The following is a 25,845-nucleotide window of genomic DNA, read 5'->3' on the forward strand; positions in this document are numbered from 1 at the left end:
CGGTGCGGGGGGGGGGGAGGGGCAATCACGCGTTAGGCGAGTGGGTGTCCCAGAGCTCAAACATCCTGGGGGCGAGGGCATTCCAACTCAGAAGGGGCCTTCCCCTTCCTGTCCCAGATGGGGAAAAGTTTAAATGTCACTTTCCCACCCTTCCTGCACCCACCAGCCTAAAGATTGAGGCTGGGCAGGATAAGGACATTAGGTGGCCACTTAAGGGAATAGGTCGGTTATCCGCCTGAGGCCCTGCCAGCCCAAGTGTAAAATTGCATCTGGGTTGGGCGGGCGGGTTCCCGGAAAGGGAATCCTGCCCATTCAATTCCAAGCACCCCCCGCCACAGCCTCAGAGCCCACCTTGGGGGGAGCGTAGGATTTTGCCCCAGCAATATTCAGAAGCCCCTCCTGCCTTTGTTGAGCTGCATCTCTGTTAATGCAACCACAGCACAATGCCCATATGACAATCTGTGTCTAAGGTTCACCAACCTTATTCATTCCACAAGGGACATTAACATAGATACAGTTTCATTACATTTGCGCATTACCCCATATTGGTCTGTGCAGTAACACTGAAGTTAATATGCCTCAGTGTCTGGTCTCATTGCTCCTCCTTTATGTTTTCTCTGGCTCATCTTCCTCTGCTGAGTAAGTTGGAAGCCTCCCCCAACAGTAGTAGTTAACCTCTCAGCCTGAACTGTGGTCCAGGGTGCAACCTGTCTGTCTGGTTTAAAGAGGCTGGTTTAGCACACTGGGCTAAATCGCTGGCTTTAAAAGCAGGCCAGCAGCATGGTTCGATTCCCGTATCAGCCTCCCCAAACAGGCGCCGGAATGTGGCGACTAGGGGCTTTTCACAGTAACTTCATTGAAGCCTACTCGTGACAATAAGCGATTTTCATTTTCATTTCCTGTATAGGTGCTCCTTCTTCCTCTTCTCTCTGAGTCATGTTTCGATCCCCACTCCAGGGTGAATTGATCTCTAAATTCATTCCATTTTGAAACATTTTTGGGCTGCTGCGGCAGTGAGGGGCTATTGGCCTGGACACCGATCCTGGCAAATTATCATGCAAGGAAATTCGGCATGTCCACATTAACTCTTACCAACTTTTACGATGCACTATAGAAAGCATCCTATCGGGCTGCATCACAGCCTGGCATGGCAACTGCTCAGCCCAAGATCGCAAGAAACTTCAGAGAGTTGTGAACACCGCCCAGTCCATCACACAAACCTACCTCCCATCCATTGACTCCATTACCTCCCGCTGCCTTGGGAAAGCGGGCAGCATAATCAAAGACCCCTCCCACCCGGCTTACTCACTCTTCCAACTTCTTCCATCGGGCAGGAGATACAGAAGTCTGAGAACACGCACGAACAGACTCAAAAACAGCTTCTTCCCCACTGTCACCAGACTCCTAAATGACCCTCTTATGGACTGACCTCATTAACACTACACCCTGTATGCTTCACCCGATGCTGGGTGTATTTACATTGTGTACCTTATTGCCATATTATGTATTTTCTTTTAATTTTCTTTTCATGTACTTAATGATCTGTTTGAGCTGCTCGCAGAAAAATACTTTGGTACACGCGACAATAAACCAATCCAATCCAAGCTCGACTGGGTCACTGAAATCTGCTACCCTTACCCAGCTTTGTCTATATGTGACTCCAGCCCCCAATAAACATGGTTGGGGTAGATCCTTTGTGTGATAGTGTAAATCAGATGTTAGCCAATCAACAGTCCAGGTTACACCTCTCCCCTCATTTCTGCCCTTTTAGGGTGGTGCAGTGGTTAGCACTGCTGCCTCATGTCATGATATTCAAACACACACATCATGATAGACAGACCAACAGACAAATCAGCACACATAACACGACAGCCAATCACAGACAAGGACAGAGACAGTATAAGAGAAGAAACACGACACCTGGTGTCCAGTAGATCTGGAGACCAGGACAAGGACAGGACCTGATTAACATCACACACAGGGAGTCACCACGTGCTGAGTACCAGGACAGAACTGTAAATAGCAAGTTGGAATAAAACAGCGTTGTACCAAATACAACCGTGTTGGTTCATCTGCACCTCAGAGCACCCAACACCACACCTCATGGCATCGAGGACCCGGGTCGATCCCAGCCTCAGGTCACTGTCTTTGTGGAGTTTGAACATTCTCCCCGCGTCTGCATGGGGCTCACTCCCCACAACACAAAGATGTGCAGGCTAGATGGATTGGTCACGTTAAATTGCCCCTTAATTGGAAAATAAATTAAAATAAATACATTTAAAATGATTTATGTCCTTTCAGTCGATACCAATGAACCACATTGACCAGTTTGGAATTAAAACATCTTTAAATTCAACCCTATGTGACCTTAAGCTGACCGTTCAACCCCATATTTGCTCTATCACAAAAACGATTTATTTCCATCTCCTTAGTAATGCCCATCTCTGCCCCTGCCTCCACCCGAAACCATCACCCACGCCTTTAATATCTCCAGGTGCAACTATTTCAATTCACTTCTAACACTGCCCATAAACTTCAACTCATCCAAAACTCTGCTTCCTCACATGGGAGGCACGGTGGCGCAGTGGTTAGCACTACTGCTTCACAGCACCGAGGACCCGGGTTCAGCCCCGGGTCACTGTCCGTGTGGAGTTTGCATTCTCCCCGTGTCTGTGTGGCTCTCACCCCCACAACCCAAGGATGTGTAGGGTAAGTGAATTGGCCATGCTAAATTGCCCCTTAGTTGGAAAAAACAATTGGGTACTTTAAATTTTAAAAACCTTATCAGTCCTGCCGTTGCTGATCAGAATTGTTACATTGCTCTGGGCCTAATTCTTCGAATTTAAATTTTCCTCCTTATATTTAAAGTTCTTTGTGACCCAGCTTCTCCCAACCTCTGTAAACCCCTTCAGCCCTAAATTCCCTCTGACTCCGGTCTCTTGTACATGTCCCTCTTCCTTCTCCCCACCATTGATGACCCTGCCCTTAGCTATCCAGGACCTACACTTGGTCCCAGCTGAAGTATAAAAGTAGAGAAGTGCTGTTGCAATTGTATAGGGTGTTGGTGAGACCACATCTGGAGTTTTGTGTCCACTTTTGGTCTCCTTATTCGAGGAAGGATGTGGTGGCATTGGAGGCAGCTCAGAGGAGGTTCACCAGATTGATTCTAGGGATGAAAGGGTTGATGTATGAGGAGATATTTAAACAGTTTGGGCTTATACTTGCTGGTGTTTAGAAGATTGAGAGGGGATCTGATTGAGGTATATAAAACACTAAAAGTGTTGATAAAGTAAACGTAAACCAAAAGTTTCCCCTTGTGGGGCAATCTAGAGCAAGAGGACACAGATAAATGTTGAAAGGCAGTAGATTTAAAACTGAGATGAGGAGGAACTACTTTTCGCGGAGGGTGGTGAATTTGTGGAACTTGTTGCCCCATAGTGCGGTGGAGTCTGAATCATTAAACCGTTTCAAGAAGGAGATGATATATTTCTGATTGTAAAAAAGGATTAAAGGGATATGGGGAACAAGCAGGGAGGTGGATTTGAGACCAGGAAGAGATCAGCCACGATCTGATTGAATGGTGGAGCAGGCTTGAAGGGCTGAATTGCCTACTTCTGCTCTTAATTCCTAGGACCATGGTCTGCTTTCCCCTTCGAGGGGAAGAGCTGACTGGCAGTGACTTAACCTGAGGATTACCACAGCTCAAAGCAGGGGACAAGGCTCAGAAGGCGGGGCCTTCATGAATAACCTCAGCCAGTACTGGAATTGAGCCCACTGTCGGCCTCACTCCGCATCACAAACCAGCAGTTCAGCCAACTGAGCTAAACCGGCCCCATTCCCTCCAGACTTTCAGATCCTCCTGAAAACTCATCTCTTCGGCCTAGTATTCAGTTGCCGCTCCTTTGGCTCGATATCTGTACAATGGCTTGGAACATTTTTCCAGGTTAAAATAAAAGCAAATTGTTGTTATGATTTCAAGCCTTTCCTATTGCCTGTACTTTATTTCACAATCCAGAGGAGCAGCTGAACTGAAACCTTCACAAAATAAATTGAACCCAACCAATTTAAGATATGCAAGTGGCTTACATAAATGTTTGCCCAGTACTTCTTTTAATTGCCAAAAATTCCGGGATCTATTGAATTCACAACATACTTTTGGTTCATTTTGAATTCATGTTTTATGGGGCTCATATTTTCATACTGTCTATCTAACGCAAACAATAATTTCTGAATGTTCTAACATGTCATCCTGCACATCATCAGTACATCATTCATTATGATCCAAGAGAAACACAGTAATTAGCAGCGCTTTCAATAGAGCAGAATTGTGAGAAAACCCATTGCTCTTCCTGAGCAATATCAGTGCACCGATAGTGAACACGTTCAGAAGTAAAGCAATAAATAAATGATGGGAGTTTTTATTTTGTTTCAGCCTCGCTTCAATGGGTAGCATATGCGTCTCTCACCCAGTAGTTCATGGGTCCTTGTTTCCATTCGAGATACTTGAATACACAATCTAACCTGACACGACAGGGGGAGTGTCACATTGTTAAAAACATAAGAGCTAGGAGCAGGAGTAGGCCATCTGGTCCCTCGAGCCTGCTCCACTATTCAATGAGATCATGGCTGATCTTTTTGTGGACTCAGCTCCTTACCCGCCCGCTCACCATAACCCTAATTCTTTTACTGTTCAAACATCTATCAATCTTTGGAGGTGTTGGCCGGAATTCTTTTTGAGCTGGTAGCGCACCACGGCCAGTGGGTTTTCTGGTGGTCTGGGATGGCTTCAATGGGAAATCCCATTGACAAGTGGCGGGAAGACAGAATCCCGCTGCCAGCGAATGGCACGTCGCGGAGAAACACACGGCTGTGGGAGCGGATAAACCCACCCGTTATCTTTCTGTTAAACTGTCCTCTCATGCGGACGCAGAAGATCCCATAAGAAACTTCCAAGGAAGAATATGGGAGTTCTCCTCAATACCTGGACAATATTTATCCAGCAACCAACACCTAAAAGTAGGTGATTTGTACTTTGCGAGCTTTCTGTGTGCAAATTGACTGCTGGATTTCCTATTGCATAGTGACCAACACTTCAAAAGTACACCATTGGTTGTAAAGTTCTTTGGGACATGTTGAGATTGCTCTAAATAAATAGAGGCTGTGCTGGTCAGCTTTGGATCAAATAGTACTGGTTAAGGCAACAGAGAATAGCTAATGTGGTACCGCTGCTTAAGAAAGGTAGCCGGGATAATCCTGGAAATTATAGGCTGGTGAGCCTTACGTCGGTAGTAGGTAAATTATTGGAGGGAATTCTCAGGGACAGGGGCCGGGATTCTGCCGCGATCAGCGGAGTGGCCCGTACCGGCGCCAAAGAGTGGCGTGAACCACTCCGGCGTCGGGCCGCCTCCTCCGCACTTCCGGGGGCTAGGCCGGCGCTGGCGCCGCGCCAACCAGCGCCGAAGGGTCTCCGCCGGCCGCCGCGAGTTGGCGCATGCGCAGGTCCGCCAGCATGTGCAGAACCCCTGGTGTGTTTCCTGCGCATGCGCAGGGGGTTTCTTCACCGTGCCGGCCATCGCGGAGCCTTACACAGGCCGGCGCAGCGAGAAAGAGTGCCCCCACGGGACAGGCCCGCCCGCAGATTGGTGGGCCCTGATCGCGGGTCAGGCCACCGTGGGGGCCCCCCTGGGACCAGATCCCCCCGCACCCCCCCCCCCCCCCCCCCGAGGACCCTGCTAACCACCCTCCAAGCCAGGTCCCGCCAGTATGGATCTTGTCTATTTCACGCCGGTGGGACTGGCCGAAAACGGGTGGCTGCTCGGCCCATCGGGGCCCGGAGAATTGCTGGGGGGGCCGCTGCCAACGGCCCCCACCGCGCGGCCCGATTCCCGCCCCAGCCCAAAAACCGGCACCGGAAAATTCGGCAGCCGCCGTCGGAGTGGTGGGGCGGGATTCACACCGCCCCCCCCCCCGGCGATTCTCCCACCCGGTGGAAACAAATGGACTCAAAGGGTGTAGTGATCTTTACATGGGTATGTACATAAGGGGTTAATGGGAAATTGAAAGATCACTAGGGGGCAACACTGGCGGGTATAAAAGCCAGATGCAAGTGGCTCTTTGCATCTCTTGGTGATTAGACTGTGACGAGAGCAGGAGCATAGATCCAGCTCAGGACTACTAGTGTGGTCAGGCATAGCTACTGTATATAAACATTGTTACCTTTCTACTGGTATTGATCTTAAAGTAAGAACTCATGCAGTTGTTAAATTCTGTTACTCAATAAACCTTTCAATACCTCTGGACGACTTTGAGCCTCCTTCATCAAGGTGCAAAAAGCCTCTGCCGCAACTGGATTGTGTCATGTGAGAGTACCTTTAAGAAATGGGTGTTTATAAATGGGTGTGTATATAAATATCTGTAGTGAAAGTACCTTTAAGAAATGGGTGTTTACTACTGCAGTGATGTCAGAGAGTGGGTGGAGCTGGGCTGTCTGTCAGCTTTTTACTTTTGTTTTTGAGCAGGCTGCAGGGTGTGTTTTAGTTTCATTTTCAGTGTTGGAGCTGAAGCCAGACCAAGCAGATGTACTGCTGTTCTCTCTGCCATCAAAAGACTATCTCTTGATCATTTGGTGAATTCAGTATTATAAATGTTCTCAGTAGTGAATGCAAACCTAATGTGCTTCTGTTGATAGATGTTTTAAGTCTTATGGATGTTAAAAGGAAAGCTTAAAGGATTACTTAGTGTTGTAGTTTTTGGAGGTTGTATTTGAATTAATGGTTGCTAAGATGTTCACTGTATGTTTTAAAAAAGGTTAACTTGAGTTCATAGAATAAACATTGTTTTGCTTTAAAAAAATACTTTTCCATTTCTGCTGTACCACACCTATAGAGAGGACGTGTGCTCCCCATACCACAATCTATTAAAAGTTGTGGGTCAGGTGAACTCCATGATTACTTTGGGGTTCTCTAAACCCTGGCCCATAACAATTGAGTAATGCATGCTACATACAGTAGTGCTACCACACTACAGTAAGGAAACAAAAGAAAGGGTAGCAGTAGATGGGTGTTTTTCTGAATGGAAGGTTGTGACTAGTGGTGTTCCATAGGGATCTGTGCTTGGGCATCTGTTGTTTGTAGTATACATAAACGATTGGGAGGAAAATGCAGCCAGTCTGATTAGTAAGTTCGCGGATGACACCAAGGTTGGTGGAGTGGCAGATAGTGTTGAGGATTGTCTGAAAATTCAGCAGGACATAGATAGGTTGGGCAGAGAAATGGCAAATGGAGTTTAATCCGGACAAATGTGAGGTAATGCATTTTGGTAGGTCTAACATAGAGGGGAAATATACCATAAATGGCAAAACCCTTAGGAAAATAGAAAGTCAGAGAGATCTGGGTGTGCAGCTCCACAGATTTTTGAAGGTGGCAACACAAGTGGACAAGGCAGTCAAGAAAGCATACGGAATGCTTGCCTTCATTGGACGGGGCCTCAAGTATAGAAACTGGCAAGTCATGCTACAGTTGTATAGAACCTTGGTAAGGCCTCATTTGGAATATTGCACACAATTCTGGTCGCTACACTACCAGAAGGATGTGGAGGCTTTGGAGAGGGTGCAGAGGAGGTTTAACAGATGTTGCCTGGTCTGGAGGGTGTTAGCTCTGTGGAGACGCTGAATAGACTTGGACTGTTTCCATTAGAAAGACAGAGGTTGAAGGGTGACCTAATAGAGGTCTACAAGATTATGAGGGGCATGGATAGAGTGGATGGGCAGGCATTTTTTCCCAGGGTGGAAGGGTCAGTACCAAGGGGCATAAGTTTAAGGTCCGTGTGGCAAAGTTTAGAGGAGATGTGCGAGGCAGGTTTTTTTACGCAGAGGGTGGTGAGTGCCTGGAATGCCTTTCCAGGGGAGGTTATGAAAGAAGATACATTAACAGCGATCAAAAGGCATCTTGACAAACACATGGGGCGGGATTCTCCGGCCCCCCCGCCAGGATTCTCCGACCCCCCCCGCCGGGTAGGAGAATCGCCGTGGGGGGTGGGAGGGGGGCGGCGTGAATCCCGCCCCCGCCGGCCGCCGAATTCTCCGGCGCTGGAGAATTGGCGGGGGTGGGAATCGCGGCGCGCCGATCTTGCCGCTCGCTGCGGCCCCCCCGGCGATTCTTCGGCCCGCGATGGGCCGAAGTCCCGCACGTTCTATGGCAGTCCCGCCGGCGTAAATTGGAGTTGGTCCCTTACTGGCCGGACCTGGCGGCGCGGGCGGTCTCCGGGGTCCTTGGGGGGGCGATCTGGCCCCGGGGGGTGCCGTCATGGTGGCCTGGTCCGCAATCGGGGCCCACCGATCTGAAGGCGGGCCTGTGCCGTGGGGGCACTCTTTTCCTACGCGCCGGCCTTGTGGGCCTTTGCGATGGCCAGCCCATAGGTGAACCCCCCCCTGCACATGCGCGGGGATGACATCAGCAACCGCTGACGCTCCCGCACATGCGCGGACCCACACCGGCTGGCGGAGTCCCTTCGGCCCCGGCTGGCACGGCGCCAAAGGCCTTCCACACCGGCCGGCGGGGCGCAAACCACTCCGGCGCCGGCTTAGCCCCTGAAGGTGCAGAGGATTCCCGCCCATGGATAGGATGAGTATAGAGGGATACGGTACAAGGAAGTGCTGAGGGTTTTGGCAAAGATTGGTATCATGACCTGTACAGGCTTGGAGGGCCGAAGGGCCTGTTCCTGTGCTGTATTGTTCTTTGTTCTTTGTTTAAAAAGACAGCGTTTTGACCTCACTCTCAAATCCTGCATCTTTCAGTATGATGTGTGACTTTAAAGTGGGCGTTCACAGTGCTTGGTAAATCCAGCGAGAGTTGGCTGTGATGAGGACTGAGACTCACCAGTCAGGCCACAGCTCAGACCATTTACTGGGATCCCCCATTCATTTGCAAAAACTGGTTAAGCCTCCAGCATGAACAGCACTCGCTAGAGGTAGGAAATCAGGCACTCGTTTCCCTTCATTGCTGTTAAGTAGATAAGTAAAGAGCAGCCAGAATAATTGAGCAAATGGAGAGATTGGAAATGAGAGTGGTTGTATAAATTGAGCATGTTCACACTGGAAAATAGAATATTAAGAGACAATCTGATTGCTGTCTCTGGTACTTTAAGGGAACATGTAGACCGTAACAAACTGTTTTAACTTGTCCTGAACAGTAGAACCAACGGAACCACCTGTACTTTGAGAGGCAAATTCAAAACTAATTGGTGGAAACACTGGGTGGAATTTTGAGAAGTGTTTGAGTTTGGGAGGGGTTGGGGATTAAAGACTGTGAAATTGCCAGTGCATCATGAAGCCAGCTCCAAACATTCAACTTATGCAATTCACTCCAGCATGTTAGGCTGCATGAGTAGATCCCTTGAGACAGTTGGCCTGCCTATTATTGTATGTTAATCACTCAGTTTGGTGACATTGACACTGATTTTTCAGTTTAACGTTTGATCTGTGGGTTCCTCGACTTGCCAAGGGAAACAAGTTGGGAACACAGCTGCAAGTAGTCTTAGTCAATGGAACCACGGCACGATATACTCCATGCTCATCGCTGTTTTCTTTACCAGTTCGTAGGAAAAGGTGTCCACAGTTCTTTTACTCTTTGTTCTTTGGAGCTCCACTCTATCAGATCAGGATTTGTGCTTCTTAGGTTGCCAAAGATCAGACCTTAGATGTGGATTAAGAGGACCAGCACTTCTGGCAGCATGGAGGCGCAGTGGTTAGCACTGCTGCTCACGGCGCCGAGGTACCAGGTTCGATCCCGGCTCTGGGTCACTGTCCGTGTGGAGTTTGCACATTCTCCCCGTGTTGCGTGGATTTCACCCCCACAACCCAAAGATGCGCAGGGTAGGTGGATTGGCCACGCTAAATTGCCCCTTAATTGGAAAAAATTAATCGGGTACTCTCAATTTATTAGAAAAAAGATGACCAGCACTTACAGCCTGCTGGTCAGAAGCCTGTAGCTGTACAGTAGGGGCAGCAGCAGAGAGGTGCAGCTTGCAAGGAGCCATACCCACCACACGGGCCCTGCACACATGCAACCAGTTTCCTCAACATGTCAGAACAGCAGAGCCTCAGCAGACTCCGCTGGTTGTGTCAGGTGGTGCCAGGACATTTGCAGCTGTTGGGACTGGTGGCCATACTCTATCACCGATCATCACAGCCCTCGATCTTTGCACATCTGGCTTCTATCCCAGTTCTGCTGAGGACATTTGCAGCATCTCCTAGTCGACCATCCACAAGTGCATAAGGCAGGTCACTCACGGGTTGCCTTTCAGGGTTGGTAATTATGACTTCACCTATGATAATGCCAGTCAGAGTGAACGGGTGCTTGGGTTTGGTTCCCTGGCTGGTTTCCACAGGCCGGGGCCTGGTCCAGGTTGAAAGTGATGTTGTCCAAGTTCACCCCAGTTCACCCAGGAGTGTTTGTCAACCTTGCATTCCGTCAATGTGCAACTGGTGTACAACAGCATCAAGGTCTTTGTAGACGCACGTGCAAGATTCATGGGAAGCTACCATAATGCTTTTGTCCTGTGGCAGTTCACCCTCCCTGATCTCTCGCTACCCGGAAGCAGAGTTAATGGTTGGCTCCTAAGAGACACTTCAAACACTTAAACCTGAGGAATGGTGCTCGGGGGGTTATGATAAATTCCATATCAGCACCAATGTGTGTTTGAGCAGATCGCTGGCATGCTGAAGACCTGTGTAGTGATCTGCATATTTGTATATATACAAGGGGTTAATGTATAGATGTAACAATCAAGTAATCATTAGAGGGCAGCACTAGAGACAGGTATAAATAGACAGACTGAAGCCAGGATCAGCCTCTCCAGAGGAACAGAGACCACAAGCAAACAAGGACAGCTCAAAACAGGTGTAGATAATCATAAGCATTTCTTAATCAATCATGTTCATGTAACATCTAGTTTAAACATTGGAGAGAGAACAAACTCACAGTTAATTAGTCAACATTACTCAATAAAGTATTTGCTTTAATTGGAAGACTACGAGTGTTAATCAACATCGAGTTGAAGATCATTCTGGAAGAAGCAACTGAGTAACTTATATTGCACAAAGCAATACATTACTATCAGAAATAGTAATGTAATAACGTGCTTTAGGTGCCTGGACAGGTCTGGAGGTGTCCTTCAAAACACACCAGAAGCTCTTCATTGTGGTGGTGGTTCACAGTGTTCTGCACACTGAGTGGGATCCGCTCCGCCTTGGTGTGTTTTCTGGCAGCAGAGGGAGCTCACCATTGGCAGCCCACTGGATCGTCTGGTCCTGCCGATGTCTATGGCATTTTATGTGGCTTGCCTGTCCCACCACAGGGGAACCCGACGTGGACGATCACCGTTGGCAGGATTGGACGATCCCATCAGTGGAAACGGCTGGAAAATACCACCCCATATAGTTCAGCAGAGAGGGTGTGAACCTACAGGAAGACTATGGCAGAGAGCACAGAGAAGGAAGGTAATACACTCCCAGCCATGCATATTGCTGCCTAAGATGCCCTGATTATTGTGAGGTTCACTATGGGTCCACTTGTGGACTGATCTCACAACCACAGGCATCAGCTACTTTTCTGCATCCTCTCCACCAATAGAACTGACACAAAATGGTCCTGCAAACAATCAACCACCCCTTTCACATCCCCACTTTGGGCATTGTCGATTCTTGCCTTCCCACTCTTCATGAAGCAACTTGCCAGCAGCAACCAAGAATTATGGTATAACAGGAACCAACTAAAGGCAAAGGTGGGAGGGAGAAGGTAACAGGTGAGAAGTGGAAGTACTCTGAGAGGAGTCCCTACTCCCATGTCTCCTTTTGCCGTAAACCCTCTTATGGCCAGCCACATTTCACTGCTGCCACCTTGTTGGAAAGCACTTTGATGCAGATCAGTGTGATACTAGGAGACCAATATATCTGGCATCCTGTTTAAGTCTAACAGGTTTGTTTCAATTCACTAGCTTTCGGAGCACTGCTCCTTCCTCAGTTGAACCTCAGGTGATTCACCTGAGGAAGGAGCAGTGCTCCAAAAGCTAGTGATTCAAAACAAACCTGTTGGACTTTAACCTGGTGTTGTAAGACTTCTTACTGTGCTCACCCCAGTCCAACGCCGGCATCTCCACGTCATCCTGTTTAAGGTGGTTGCCTGTCTTTGCTCAAGGCCTGCCTGAACTCAGTGATTGCTGTGTTTGCAGCTAGCCAATGACAATTGTGTTTGCAGCTAGCCAGTCTGCTGATGCAAGAAGAAATCATCACAATTCTCTACAGTAGAGATTCACTCATGTTTGAGGTGGGCTCCCCCATTCTCTGTAAGTGCAGTCAGCGTGTTTGGAAGGCCCGTGAATGCATGGAAGAGTCTCTGCCACTCTCCCAATGATTCTCCTTTTCATCTATGGTCCCTTTGGATACAGCCTGCGTCCAGCTAAGCAGAGTTTGGGAAGGGCTGCTTCATCTAGCGCAAACTCTCCACTACTAACCCCACCATCCGCTCTTGCTCACTTGCAAAGTGTGAATCTCCAGCTGAAAATCCAACTCTTTCTCTTACTGGCCTCACCAAAATGTGTGTGTCTGAGCTGCTACATCATGGGAGATCAAAGAATGTCAAGATAAAAATGTTGCAACTTCTTACCGTGAAAACAATATTTCACTTGCTGTCGACATTGTCAGCACAGCTGAGTGCTATGACACTTGGCTGTCCCATATTCAAATGTGTCCCCAGATGCAGCTGGAGCTAGGGTGCTGGCCTGGGTTTGCAAAGCGCGCGCTCGAGTCTCCGGACAGGGGCTTGCACCCACAAACCTCCGAACCGGGCGCGGATGGTTCCCAAGGCCGAAACGTGGAAAAGTGTAGGTAGTCTAATTTCTCTTTCAAAGGGTTAGTGCAGACTCGATGGGCCGAATGGTCTCCTTCTGCACAGTAGGAATTCTAAGATTCTATGGCTGGGAGGTCCCCACCTCTGACAGTCAGACTCGATGAGAACCCACTGATCTCCATTGCCTCCACCTCTGCATTTGTGACCTGTGAGATGGCTTCTCATGCAAGAAGTGGGAGATTTATGAGTAAATGTAATGACAGGTGTTCATTTCATGGATGGAGGGAATTTAGTGAGGGTGAGTATTAGGCAAAGGGTTGAAACTGTTAGGAAGATGAATGTCATTGGTGGATGGATATATTGAGATGTGGGAAAATGTAGAGAGTGATAGGCGCATTTGCAGATTAGCGTTACAGACTCTCGTCGGTTGTGGCAAGGCCTAAACAACATAATGGGTGACAAAGTGAAGACGAGCAGTATCTCCGGCAGCAGCACACCCCTTCCCGATGAACTCAATGCATTCAATGCTCGGTTCGAGCAGGAAACCATCAATCCATTGTCGAGTGCCCCAGCATCCCCGGACACAACCACACCCACCGTCACAGCTTCCGAAGTCCGATCGACTTTCCTGAAAGTGAACCCTCGAAAGGCGATGGGCCCGGCGATCTGCCAGCTGGTCGTGCACGGACCAGCTGGCAGATGTGTTCGCGGACATCTTCAACCAGTCCCTACTCCACTCCGAGGTCCCCACCTGCTTCATCACATCACCAAAAACCTGTCCTGGTTCACCCATGTTGACGCTACCACCAAGAAAGCACAACAGCACCTTTACTTCCTCAGGAAACTAAGGAAAGTTTAGAGACAATAACTTTAAGCCTGCAGGAGACAGAACATCTGTCAAAGGAAAGACAAACCCTTTGTGGCAGGTGACCCTGGTGTCATCACCTAATGTCCATACCAACCCCTGGGCGGCACGGTGGTTAGCAATGTTGTCAACATTGAAGACAAATGGCTTCAAAGGGACTGGATTTACTTTTCCGTGGTGTAATAAGGTTTCAATCAAATGCCTAATCAGCATCTAACCCACACCTATGTTTAAAAACTACTAGAATTGGACCTTCTGTTACTTCCAGTCTAATGGATCCCAGCAATATGATGACAATTCCCCATTACTTCTCTGTTTATTCTGGATTTAAACACAACAATGAACGATACGGCTTCCTTATTTCTGGAACTGTTTGATTGTGAACTAAAGCTGGGAGTAGTTAAGGTAAAAAGCATTGAAGCATTTAAGGGGAAGCTACAAAAACGCACGAGGAAGACAGGAATAAAATACGCTGATTGTCAAACAAAGAGGGGTGGAGGATGCTCGTGGGAGCACCAACACCAGCACCGACCAGTTGGGCCAAACGACATGTCTCTGTCCTCCATAATCTACAAAACTATGTATTTAATAGCAGCCTGTGCTGCTAGGATCACAAGGAACTGTCTGCCCTTATTTGACAGCTAGAATTCACTGAATTCACACACTTCACTGGGCAGCTGCTAAGTCTTGTGTTTGACTCGTGCACAATGTGCGATTGTAAGACTGAGAATTCCAGGCTGCAGGATTCATACTCTCTCCTTCTCAATGGAATGTCAACAATGAATACTTTCTAAATGACCAGCAAGCACCTAGCTTTATCATTAGATTACATTTTAATTGTGCTTTTGCTCTTTTGTTGATCCAATTTTGTTGAAATAACAAGTGCTATTGACTGGGGGTGCGGTACAGTCGTCAGACTCTCATCCTGAGCGGTATCACATTCAGCCCAGCAGAGTTTCTTTTTAAAATTCAGAGTACCCAATTATTTCTTTCCAATTAAGGGCCAATTTAGCGTGGCCAATCCACCTAACCTGCACATCTTTGGGTTCTGGGGGTGAAACCCATGCAGACACGGGGAGAATGTGCAAACTCCACACGGACTGTGACCCAGGGCCGGGAATCGAACCCGGGTCCTCAATGCCGTAGGCAGCAATGCCAACCACTGTGCCATCGTGCTGCCCTAGCTCAGCAGAGTTAACCTCAGGCCCAGCCTTGCGTCTCTGGCTCAGCTCCGTCATACTATGGGCCACACCCCTGGAATAGTTGCTTTGCTGCACCCCTAGAATGACTAGTTAACTTGCTCAATATGAAGCAAAAGATTGGGGAGGCTAAAAATTTAATTTGAGAGGTGAGGGGTGATTTTAAGATTACTCTCTTGGTGGATTCTAAGTGGGTTAATGAAGGGCTGGTTAGTGAACTACTCAGAGGTCACCCCTCCCTAAACAGCCTGCAATCTTAACCTCCAGGGTTCTGTAGGTCACCGACTTCAGGAAGCAGTGTCGCCCATACCCCATCTGCATCAATGGTGCCGAGGTGGAGATGGTTGACAGCTACAAATTCCTAGGTGTGCACATCACCAATAATCTGTCTGGTCCACCCTCGTCAACGCAACGATTAAGAAAGCACAACAGCGCCTATACTTCCTCAGGAAATTAAGGAAATTCGGCATGTCCAAAACAACTCTCACCAATTTTTACAGATGCACCATAGAAAGCATCCGATGTGGATGCATCACAATCTGGTATGGCAGCTGCTCGGCCCAAGACCACAAGAAACTACAGAGAGTCGTGAACACTGCCCGGTCCATCACAAATAATAATCATTATTAGTGTCACAAGTAGGCTTACATTAACCCTGCAATGAAGTTACTGTGAAAATCCCCTAGATGCCACACTCTAGCACCTGTTCAGGTACACAGAGCGGGTATTCAGAGTGTCCAATTCATCTAAAAAGCACGTCTTCTTTCGGGACTTGTAGGCTGGGGTTGTTTTCCTTAGATTAGAGAAAGAGGCTGGGGGGTGACTTTATTGAGGTGTACAGGATTATGAAACAGTAGACAGGGAAAGGTCAATTACCAGGTTTAAGATGATTGGTAGAAGGATCAGTGGGGACATGAGGAAAAACGTCTTCACCCAGAGTGTGTCTGGAATTTGCTGATTTTTATTTCTGGATTTCTGGATTTGGGTTTATTATCACGTGTACTGAGGTACAGTGAAAAGTATTGTTCTGCGTACAGTCCACACAGATCATTCCATACATGAAAAACATAGGACATACAATAGATACACAATGTAAATAAATAGACATAGACATCGGGTGAAGCATACAGAGTGTAGCAGAGAAGATGCATGGAGAGATCAGTTCAGTCCATAAGAGGGTCGTTTAGGAGTGTCGTAACAGCGGGGAAGAAGCTGTTATTGAATCTGTTCTTGCGTGTTTTCAGACTTTTGTAACTCTTCCTGAATCCCCAAATACCTGAACCTATCTCTCGCTACTGTAAATGGCATCCCCCCTAAATTAGCCCGCTGTCCCAGCTCAATCACCGTGAAGACCTTGCTTTTCCTTACATTCAGGTGCCCCGAGAATATTCCAAACCTCCCCAGCAGGCCCATGATCTTTCCCATAATCCCCAGCAATCCGAAACATACAGCACAGGTCATCGGCATAGAGCGAAACCCAGTGCTTCCTCTGTCGCCTCATAATCCCCTGCCACTCTGCCGACCCCCTAAGAGCCATCGGCAACGGCTCTATGTGAACGGTGTTTCAACTTCGCGCACTGACGCCATTTTTGAGGAGGCGGAGCATCGCGATTCGGTGTCAAACCGGCGTCTGCCACGATTTCAGCATTGATCAACGGAGAATCCCGCCCCCCTCTGCCGGCATCAACACATAGGGTGGGATTCTACGATGGCCGGCGCCGAAATCGCAATCAGTGATTGGCTGGAGAATCCCTTTTTACGCCAAAAGCAGGGGCGGTGCTGTTTTCAATGCTCCTCCCCCTCAAAAATGGTATAATCGCTGAGTACGCCGCAAGCTGTTGGGACAGCCTCAGGATGTCACCTGAGGCCCTGCCGCGATGCTCCACCCCCGATGGGCCGACTTCCTGATTGCATCGGTCGCATGTCCTCTCAGTTTTCGGGGCTTCGCATGGCGGCTGCGGAACCACCACAGTCAGCGGGGGGGGGGGGGGGGGGACCGTTCCGCTGGCAGGGGGGTTTCGGCAGGGGCTGGGGGGGACTGGTGGGGAGTGGTCCGGGGGTGGCGAGGGGGTTACAGGGGGGCACTCTCTGGCAGGCCTGGTCCACGTGCGGCCAGCACCATGTTGTACATTGCGGCTGCCACAGGTCGCCACCGTGCACACGCGCGGCCACGGACCCGGCCATTCTCCGTCTGTATCTGCAGGTAAAGGGGGCTTTACGTGGCACGGCTGCTAGCCCCCCACTGGCGGAGCATCAGTGCGGGATCGGCACCAACGTTTTGGTCGTAAGACCAGGTGCTCCCTCTGGACATAGCCGCAAAATTGGAGAATCTAGCCCTTAGTCACAGAAACGGAGAATCCCGCCCCCCATGTCATTATTGGAAGAAGAGCAGGTGAATTCTCCTATTTGTTTCCTTGGAACTGCTATGGTTTGCCTGATGAAGGAACCCCTGGTGTGAGGATGGAATGGCTGGCTATGGAGCTCTCAAAGGCATTTGCAGAATTGGAGCTCCCCCAAGTGCTTGAGTCAGGAAAAGCAATCTCCTGCGTCTAGTCAATGGGTCACAGGGCGCAATGCTCCGCATGGTTGTGCTCCCACTCGAGCAAAACGAGGCCGGTGAATAGCGGGAGAGGCCGGAAATGACACTGGGCCAGGCAGCAAACAATTTGCGATGCAACCAGTTCGTTCCCGTAGACAAAATCAGGATCTCGCCGTAGGGTGGCGAGAAACCAATTATCACCACTTGAACCTTATTGGATTGGATTTGTTTACTGTCACGTGTACCAAGGTATGTGAAAAGTATTTTTCTGCGTGCAGCTCAAATAGATCATTTAGTACATGAAAAGGAAATAAGTAATAGGGCAACACAAGGTACACAATGTAAATACATAGACACCGGCATCGGGTGAAGCATACAGGGGTGTAGTATGAATCAGATCAGTCCTTAAGTGGGTCATTTAGGAGTCTGGTGACACTGGGGAAGAAGCTGTTTTTGAGTCTGTTCGTGCGTGTTCTCAGACTTCTGTATCTCCTGCCCGATGGAAGAAGTTGGAAGAGTGAGTAAGCCGGGTGGGAGGAGTCTTTGATTATGCTGCCTGCTTTCCCCAGGCAGCGGGAGGTGTAGATGGAGTCAATGGATGGGAGGGAGGTTCGTGTGATGGACTGGGCTGAGTTCACGACTCTCTGAATTTTCTTGCGTTCCTGGGCCGAGCAGTTGCCATACCAGGCTGTGATGCAGCCTGATAGGATGCTTTCTATGGTGCATCTGTAAAAGTTGGTAAGAGTTAATGTGGACATGCCGAATTTCCTTAGTCTCATGAGGACATATCGGCGCTGTTGTGCTTTTTTGGTCGTAGCATCGACGTGGACGGACCAGGACAGATTTTTGGTGATGTGCACCCCTAGGAATTTGAAGCTGTCGACCATCTCCACCTTGGCCCCGTTGATGCAGACAGGTGTGTGTACGATGCTTTGCTTCTGAAGGCAATGACCAGCTCTTTAGTTTTGCTGACATGGAGGAAGAGATTGTTGTCATTACACCACTCCACTATTTCAATCTCCCTCTTCTATTCTGACTTGCTGTTCGAGTTTCGAGACTCTGTTAGGGAACTACCATGCCAACCACTGGATCATGTGTATTAATTCCGGGAGCAACCATCTGCCGCACCAATCACCCATAACCCCCACTGCTTCTGAAGACTCTGGCTGTGTGGCGGAAATCTATTACTAATCGGGAATTGGCAATCGTGGTTAAGTGAGCACTTCTCCCAGGATGCACATCTGAGGTGGAGGCAGCCATCTGGTTACTTCGTCCTGTGGCCTTCGATGTCCCTGGCGGGCATCCTCTGGGGGGCTCTGGGGCCGGAGGGCCCGGTGCACTTGTCGGTGGGCCTGTCCTGTGTGCTGACTGTGAGATCTGACCTCATGAGAAGGGTGGAACTCGGGGGAGCTGGTGGCCACCGTCGCCACCCCATGGTTGGTGCCCATAGGACCCTGGGGTTCACCCCGGCACGGAGAGGCAGCTGGTTCGAGCCCCGGTTGCCCCTGCATCATCTGGCTCTGCCAGCCCTGGCAGCTCCCCGATGTCTGCACCATCATGCCGATGCCCTCGGCAATGCTCCTCAGTGACTGGGCCACGCTCCACAGCACCTCGGCCATTCCCATCTGAGAGCAGGGCATGTCCTGCAGAACCTCATCAAGGTCAGCCTGGCTGAGACCCTCAGCCATGGCCGTCACTGACTGCGTCACGCCTTGGACACCTTCATTCATGCTGCCGGCGTCATGCACCAAGCTCTCCACTGCGGTCGCCATCCTAGCAGAATTGGCCTTGGTGCCACACATTGCCGGCAACATCTCCAGCGCCCATTGCCTCTGGGACTCCACCAATCATAGATTATCATAGAATTTACAGTGCAGAAGGAGGCCATTCAGCCCATCGAGTCTGCACCGGCTCTTGGAAAGAGCACCCTACCCAAAGTCAACACCTCCATCCTATCCCCATAACCCAGTAACCCCACCCAACACTAAGGACAATTTTGGACACCAAGGGCAATTTATCATGGCCAATCCACCTAACCTGCACATCTTTGGACTGAGGGAGGAAACCGGAGCACCCGGAGGAAACCCACGCACACACGGGGAGGATGTGCAGACTCCGCACAGACAGTGACCCAAGCTGGAATCGAACCTGGGACCCTGGAGCTGTGAAGCATTTGTGCTATCCACAATGCTACCGTGCTGCCCCTATGGATCTGCTGAAGTGTCGCTGACACCTCCCTCTGAAGGATAAATAGGGCAAATTTCGGGAACCTTGGATAACGAGAGATATTGTAGGCCTCGTCAAAAAGAAAAAGGAGGCATTTGTCAGGGCTAGAAGGCTGGGAACAGACGAAGCCTGTGTGGAATATAAGGAAAGTAGGAAGGAACTTAAGCAAGGAGTCAGGCGGGCTAGAAGGTCATGAAAAGTCATTGGCAAATAGGGTTAAGGAAAATCCCAAGGCTTTTTACACGTACATAAAAAGCAAGAGGGTAGCCAGGGAAAGGGTTGGCCCACTGAAGGATAGGCAAAGGAATCTATGTGTGGAGCCAGAGGAAATGGGCGAGGTACTAAATGAATACTTTGCATCAGTATTCACCAAAGAGAAGGAATTGGTGGATGTTGAGTCTGGAGAAGGGTGTGTAGATAGCCTGGGTCACATTGAGATCCAAAAGGATGAGGTGTTGGACATCTTGAAAAATATTATGATAGATAAGTCCCCAGGGCCGGATGGGATCTACCCCAGAATACTGAAGGAGGCTGGAGAGGAAATTGCTGAGGCCTTGACAGAAATCTTTGGATCCTCACTGTCTTCAGGTGATGTCCCGGAGGACTGGAGAATAGCCAATGTTGTTCCTTTGTTTAAGAAGGGTTGCAAGGATAATCCAGGGAACTACAGGCCAGTGAGCCTTACGTCAGTGGTAGGGAAATTACTGGAGAGAATTCTTCGAGACAGGATCTACTCCCATTTGGAAGCAAATGGACGTATTAGTGAGAGGCAGCATGGTTTTGTGAAGGCGAGATTGTGTCTCACTAACTTGATAGAGTTTTTTGAAGAGGTCACAAAGATGATTGATGCAGGTAGGGCAGTGGGTGTTGTCTATATGGACTTCAGTAAGGCCTTTGACAAGGTCCCTCATGGTAGACTGGTACAAAAGGTGAAGTCACATGGGATCAGGGGTGAGCTGGCAAGGTGGATACAGAACTGACTAGGTCATAGAAGGCAGAGAGGAGCAATGGAAGGGTGTTTTTCTAATTGGAGAGCTGTGACTAGTGGTGTTCCACAGGGATCAGTGCTGGGACCTTTGCTGTTTGTAGTATATATAAATGATTTGGAGGAAAATGTAACTGGTCTGATTAGTAAGTTTGCAGACGACACAAAGGTTGGTGGAATTGCGGATACCGATGAGGACTGTCAGAGGATACAGCAGGATTTAGGTTGTTTGGAGACTTGGGCGGAGAGATGGCAGATGGAGTTTAATCCGGACAAATGTGAGGTAATGCATTTTGGAAGGTCTAATGCAGGTAGGGAATACACAGTGAATGGTAGTACCCTCAAGAGTATTGAAAGTCAGAGCGATCTAGATGTACAGGTCCACAGGTCACTGAAAGGGGCAACACAGGTGGAGAAGGTAGTCAAGAAGGCATACGGCATGCTTGCCTTCATTGGCCGGGGTATTGAGTATAAGAATTGGCAAGTCATATTGCAGCTGTATAGAACCTTAGTTAGGCCACACAATTCTGGTCGCCACACTACCAGAAGGATGTGGAGGCTTTAGAGAGGGTGCAGAAGAGATTTACCAGGATGTTGCCTGGTATGGAGGTCATTAGCTATGAGGAGCGGTTGAATAAACTCGGTTTGTTCTCACTGGAACGATGAAGGTTGAGGGGCGACCTGATAGAAGTCTACAAAATTATGAGGGGCATAGACAGAGTGGATAATCAGAGGCTTTTCCCCAGGGTGGAGGGGTCAATTACTAGGGGGCATAGGTTTAAGGTGCGAGGGGCAAGGTTTAGAGTAGATGTACGAGGCAAGTTTTTTAGACAGAGGGTAGTGGGTGCCTGAAACTCACTGCCGGAGGAGGTGGTGGAAGCAGGGACGATAGTGACATTTAAGGGGCATCTTGACAAATACATGAATAGGATGGGAATAGAGGGATATGGACCCAGGAAGTGTCGAAGATTGTGGTTTAGTCGGGCAGGATGGTCGGCACGGGCTTGGAGGGCCGAAGGGCCTGTTCCTGTGCTGTACATTTCTTTGTTTTTTGTTCTTTATTCTGGCTGCTCCCTAATGTCTCCGTCAGCTCTGGGTAACCCTGTACCAGAGGTTCAACATTAGGTTGGGAACCAGCTGGGTCCTGACCTCCAATTGGGGGTTCCTGCCTCCAGCTGATGTACATCAGCAGCTGTGTGGTGCTCACCAGATTGTGCCCCAGGAGCTTGTCCACTAACGTATCCCACTGAGGTGCATGTATCTGCGCTGGTGGTGTGTGGGGATGGCAATTGTGGCGCCTCGATCGTGTCTTCCTTGGAGCTCCCCAGCCCGAGATGGTCTCCTGGGAGATTGGAGACGGTGTCGCCCGGGCTGGGTCACCCGGGATGAGCTGGCGCTGTCAGCTGGAGGACATGTGGGAGAATGGAAATGTGGTCAGTGGGAGAGATGGGTCAGTCAATAACAACTCACGTTTGACAGGTCCTCCGGCTGGAGTCCGGTGGCTCCTCACCCCTGCAGCGTCCACCGGCCTCTCTTTGTGTGTGAGACCATCCTGTCCTCGGCCACCCCTTCACCTCCAGGGCCTGCTCCTCGAAGGAGGTGAGGATTTTTATGTCCAGCATGCCTCCGCCAGTCTGGGCCCTCTCCCAACAGTTGTGGGAGAGCTTTTCCTGAGGAGACACAGAGAGGACATTGTTAGCCACACACGTGGTTCACTGTGATGGGAGGGGGTGTTTGATGGAAAGGTTGGGGGGGGTGAAGGGAGACGGGGATGAAGGGAGGGTTGGGGGCTGCATGGAGAGTTGGGGGTGGTGGATGCTCATGTGGGGGGTGGAAAGGTCTCGGCAGGGGGTGGTGTTGGTGTCTACTCACCTGTGCTGCCCGGTGTAGCTCATTGGCCCTTTTCTGGCACTGAAGGTCAGTCCTCCTGGTCACACTCCCGGAGCTTACAGCCGCCACTTCATCCCAACGCAACACTGGCTGCATTGTGGCTGACCTTCCAGGATCCTCAGGGTGACAATATTGAATTCTTTACCCGTCAGTCTGGCCTCAATAAAGCTCAAGATGGATTTGTAGGTATATTATTATTTATTTTAACCAACTTGCAAGGCTGACTCGCTCCACAGAGATTCAGAACACAGAAGCTGTCTCCTGGAACCCTAGAACCGAGTGAGGTCGGAGACAAAGAAATCTCTGCAAATACATTCAAATGGCATCAAGTTTCACATACAAGATCCCCATAGGTCATCCTATACACCTCCTGACCTGGCCATATATCCTGATTGGCTCACTTCGCATTCCTTAACCCTGGGCCTCTTGTTACCCAGCATCCTTTTCCCCATCCTCCTTGCCATGCTTTCTGAATTCCTTTGTCCTTTGTGAACTCACTACTATCTACATTACTGTAACTAATATTTGAACTAACTATTTTATATCACATTCGTTTGTTCAATTCCTCATTCCCTCCTTTTATCATTTCATGATAACCTATCTGTCCAACCCGTAGCTATGGCCCCTCATCTAAGAAGATTCGTCGCTGCATTTCCAATTCCTGTTGCAGCCCCCCGTCATCCGCTGCACCCTTGTGGATCCTAACAGTCAAGATTCTAGGGGCGTCTATCTGTTCCAGTGCACCCTGCATTTTACCCAGGTTTCCCTCAGTCCTAAATGAATTAATTATATCTCCTGATAACCTATGTTCTAGTTGTACTCCCCTTCTCACACGCGCCGTCCTCTCTCTAGTCCCCCTCTCTCTCACAACCTCTTCCTACCCTCTCCGCACGGTCTGACTTTACTTTTATGGCACCAAAATCAAATTTACATGTACTCCAAAAACAAGGCAATGTCCATGCAATGTTCCCTCCCCATCGCTGGGACCGGTGCAATTGTTTCATGAGTCCTGCATTGTCCGTTAACCTAATGACCTTCCATGTGTCGTTACCATGTCCTCGTATATGGGGACGTCACCTCTGCATAAGTGAAATGTCCTTGTAGTTTGGTTGGGCTTACAGATGTAGATGATATTTCCATTTCCGTCGGCGATGTCACTCCAAGCTAGGCGAGGCCGAAGATTACACAGGCGGTGCGTAGCCACCCCATCATGCTCCACACCTGTAAAACAGCGCTGATAAAGGGAGGCAGGTTAATCAGTCCAATAAAATTAGGCCCGTTATCAGAACTTAACTGAGCTGGTATGCCGTACCGGGGAATGATTTCCCGCATCAGAACTTTAACCACAGTAGCAGCTTTATTATCATCCACAATGACCAAAACATATTTATAACATTGACACCTTTCCAACTCAATGTAATCCATTTAGAGCATCTCAAAGGGACCATTGGGCAACCCGGGGTTTGCCCCATAGCACAAGGGATACCTTTGCCGGTGTTATATTGCTGACAAATCAAACACCGATTACTGATACTCTGGGCCAGCCCCTGCATTTTAGGGTGCCACCAAGTGTCCAGCAACAAATCACTAGTCCCCCGAGCCCCACAATGAGTTGCAAAGTGTACACATTCGATGACCCATAAATCCAGTACATCAGACATACAAGTCTGATGTGCTGGCGTGGTCCATAAAGAAGAAAGAGAATCATATGCACAACCTCACTGTTTCCACATTTGTTTATCACTCTCAGGAGCGTCCTCCTGTAACCTTATGACGTCTTGGATGGTTGGCATTGGCTTGTCAGAGGCAGACCTATTTATCGCAGAACGTTTAGTCTGACTTAACATTTGAGGCACCATCACTTGCAGAATTTGCACGACTGCACAATCTGCTCATTCATTACCAACGTCAACTGGGGTCTTACCGTTTGTATGGGCAGCACATTTAATGACGGAAATCTGCGCGGGCATAAGGAGGGCCTGCAGTAGGTCATTAACTAAACCCCGGTGGGATATTCCCATGCCGGCCGAGGTAAGGAATCCCCTATTCGTCCAGAGCTGTGGGTTGACATATCCCAAAACGTCACTTCCCAGGTGATGCTGAAGTCGAGTGTTAATCGTTTCAGGGACCTCAAAATATTTTATGGAAGTGCCGTCTGGCATGACCTGAAGTGCGTACTCTGTTGGGCCTGAATGATCCACTGCCCTCCTTACCATAGGCCCCAGATCCTTGGCATGGTACTGGTTGTGGACCTGACGTGTAACATGAGGGCCTACAGAAGCTGACTGTGGCCATAAATGTGGTGGTATTGTAACAAAATCGGCTGTACCTTCTTTTCCCGTGACTGTGGCTGTAATCTTGACTGGCCTTTCGGACCCAATAACGGCCGGTATTTGTCCTTCAACTCCCTGTTCTGTCCGGTTCTGTCATAGGCCAGGGTAACGTGGTGCAGTGAATGTTCACTGTCTAACGTCCACCACTGGGATGTGATAGCACTGTTGTCTCATCCTCCATGATTGAACCGTTACCCCTTCGTCTCCGCACTCTAGCTGCAGCTGGAAGATACACAGTAAATCTCGGGCCAACAAGTCACAGTCCAATCCAGTAGTCGCCACAAACTGATGATCTGTAGACTTATTCTCATAAGTGACTGTCACAGGTTCAGAAATAGGATACTCACACACCTGTCCTTGGGGCCCTGACAAATGCTGGGTGTGGTCGGATAGTGGTAGTCGAAGTTCTGATTGCACCGCAGACATGGCTGCTCCAGTGTCGATTACAAATGGGTGATGTTGCTCTCCTATCTGCAGAGAGATAATCCCTGTCTGACTGGAGAGTCCTTATGACTAAATTAGCTAGTCAATCTTGTGTTGGGAAAGGGTTTGCCTGGGAGAAGTCAGTGTACCTCGTCTGTCCTCCCCTTGGTGGGTACCCCCTCCTTTGGGTTGGGTAGTCTCCTTCTGCTTCCCGTCTTTTAAAGGGGCATTCCTGTTGCCAGTGATCTGCACGGCCGCAATTAAAACATGCATTGTTCCCTCTATATCTGCCCCATCCTCTTTTCCCAGTAGACCAATGGCCCGTCAGAGGGGGCGGCAGTTGTAAAGCTGTTGGTGCATATGGTGGGCCATAAAGAGGGGCTGAAGGTGCATTTGGGTGGGTTTGATATCCTCCCCCATGTTGATCCACCCACCCAAGGTCACAATATTGGGGTTCCAACTGGTAAGCCACTGTATCTGCCGCTGGTTGGGGTCTCAGATCATCCTTTTTCATTACATACTCAGTCTTAATCTTGGTAA

At 49.2% G+C, this 25,845-nt stretch overlaps 1 long non-coding RNA gene across 1 annotated transcript in view; it reads right to left on the reverse strand.

The window, feature by feature from the left end:
- The window catches only part of LOC140387715 (uncharacterized), a 37,970-nt gene extending 13,992 nt beyond the window's left edge, over positions 1-23,978 (reverse strand). The window contains exon 1 of the long non-coding RNA XR_011933969.1: positions 23,669-23,978. This is a non-coding gene — a long non-coding RNA (uncharacterized lncRNA). The remainder of the gene's footprint in view (positions 1-23,668) is intronic.
- Positions 23,979-25,845: the final 1,867 nt, after the last annotated feature.

Source organism: Scyliorhinus torazame, chromosome 13 (assembly GCF_047496885.1).
Source record: "Scyliorhinus torazame isolate Kashiwa2021f chromosome 13, sScyTor2.1, whole genome shotgun sequence".
Lineage (NCBI taxonomy): Eukaryota > Metazoa > Chordata > Chondrichthyes > Carcharhiniformes > Scyliorhinidae > Scyliorhinus > Scyliorhinus torazame.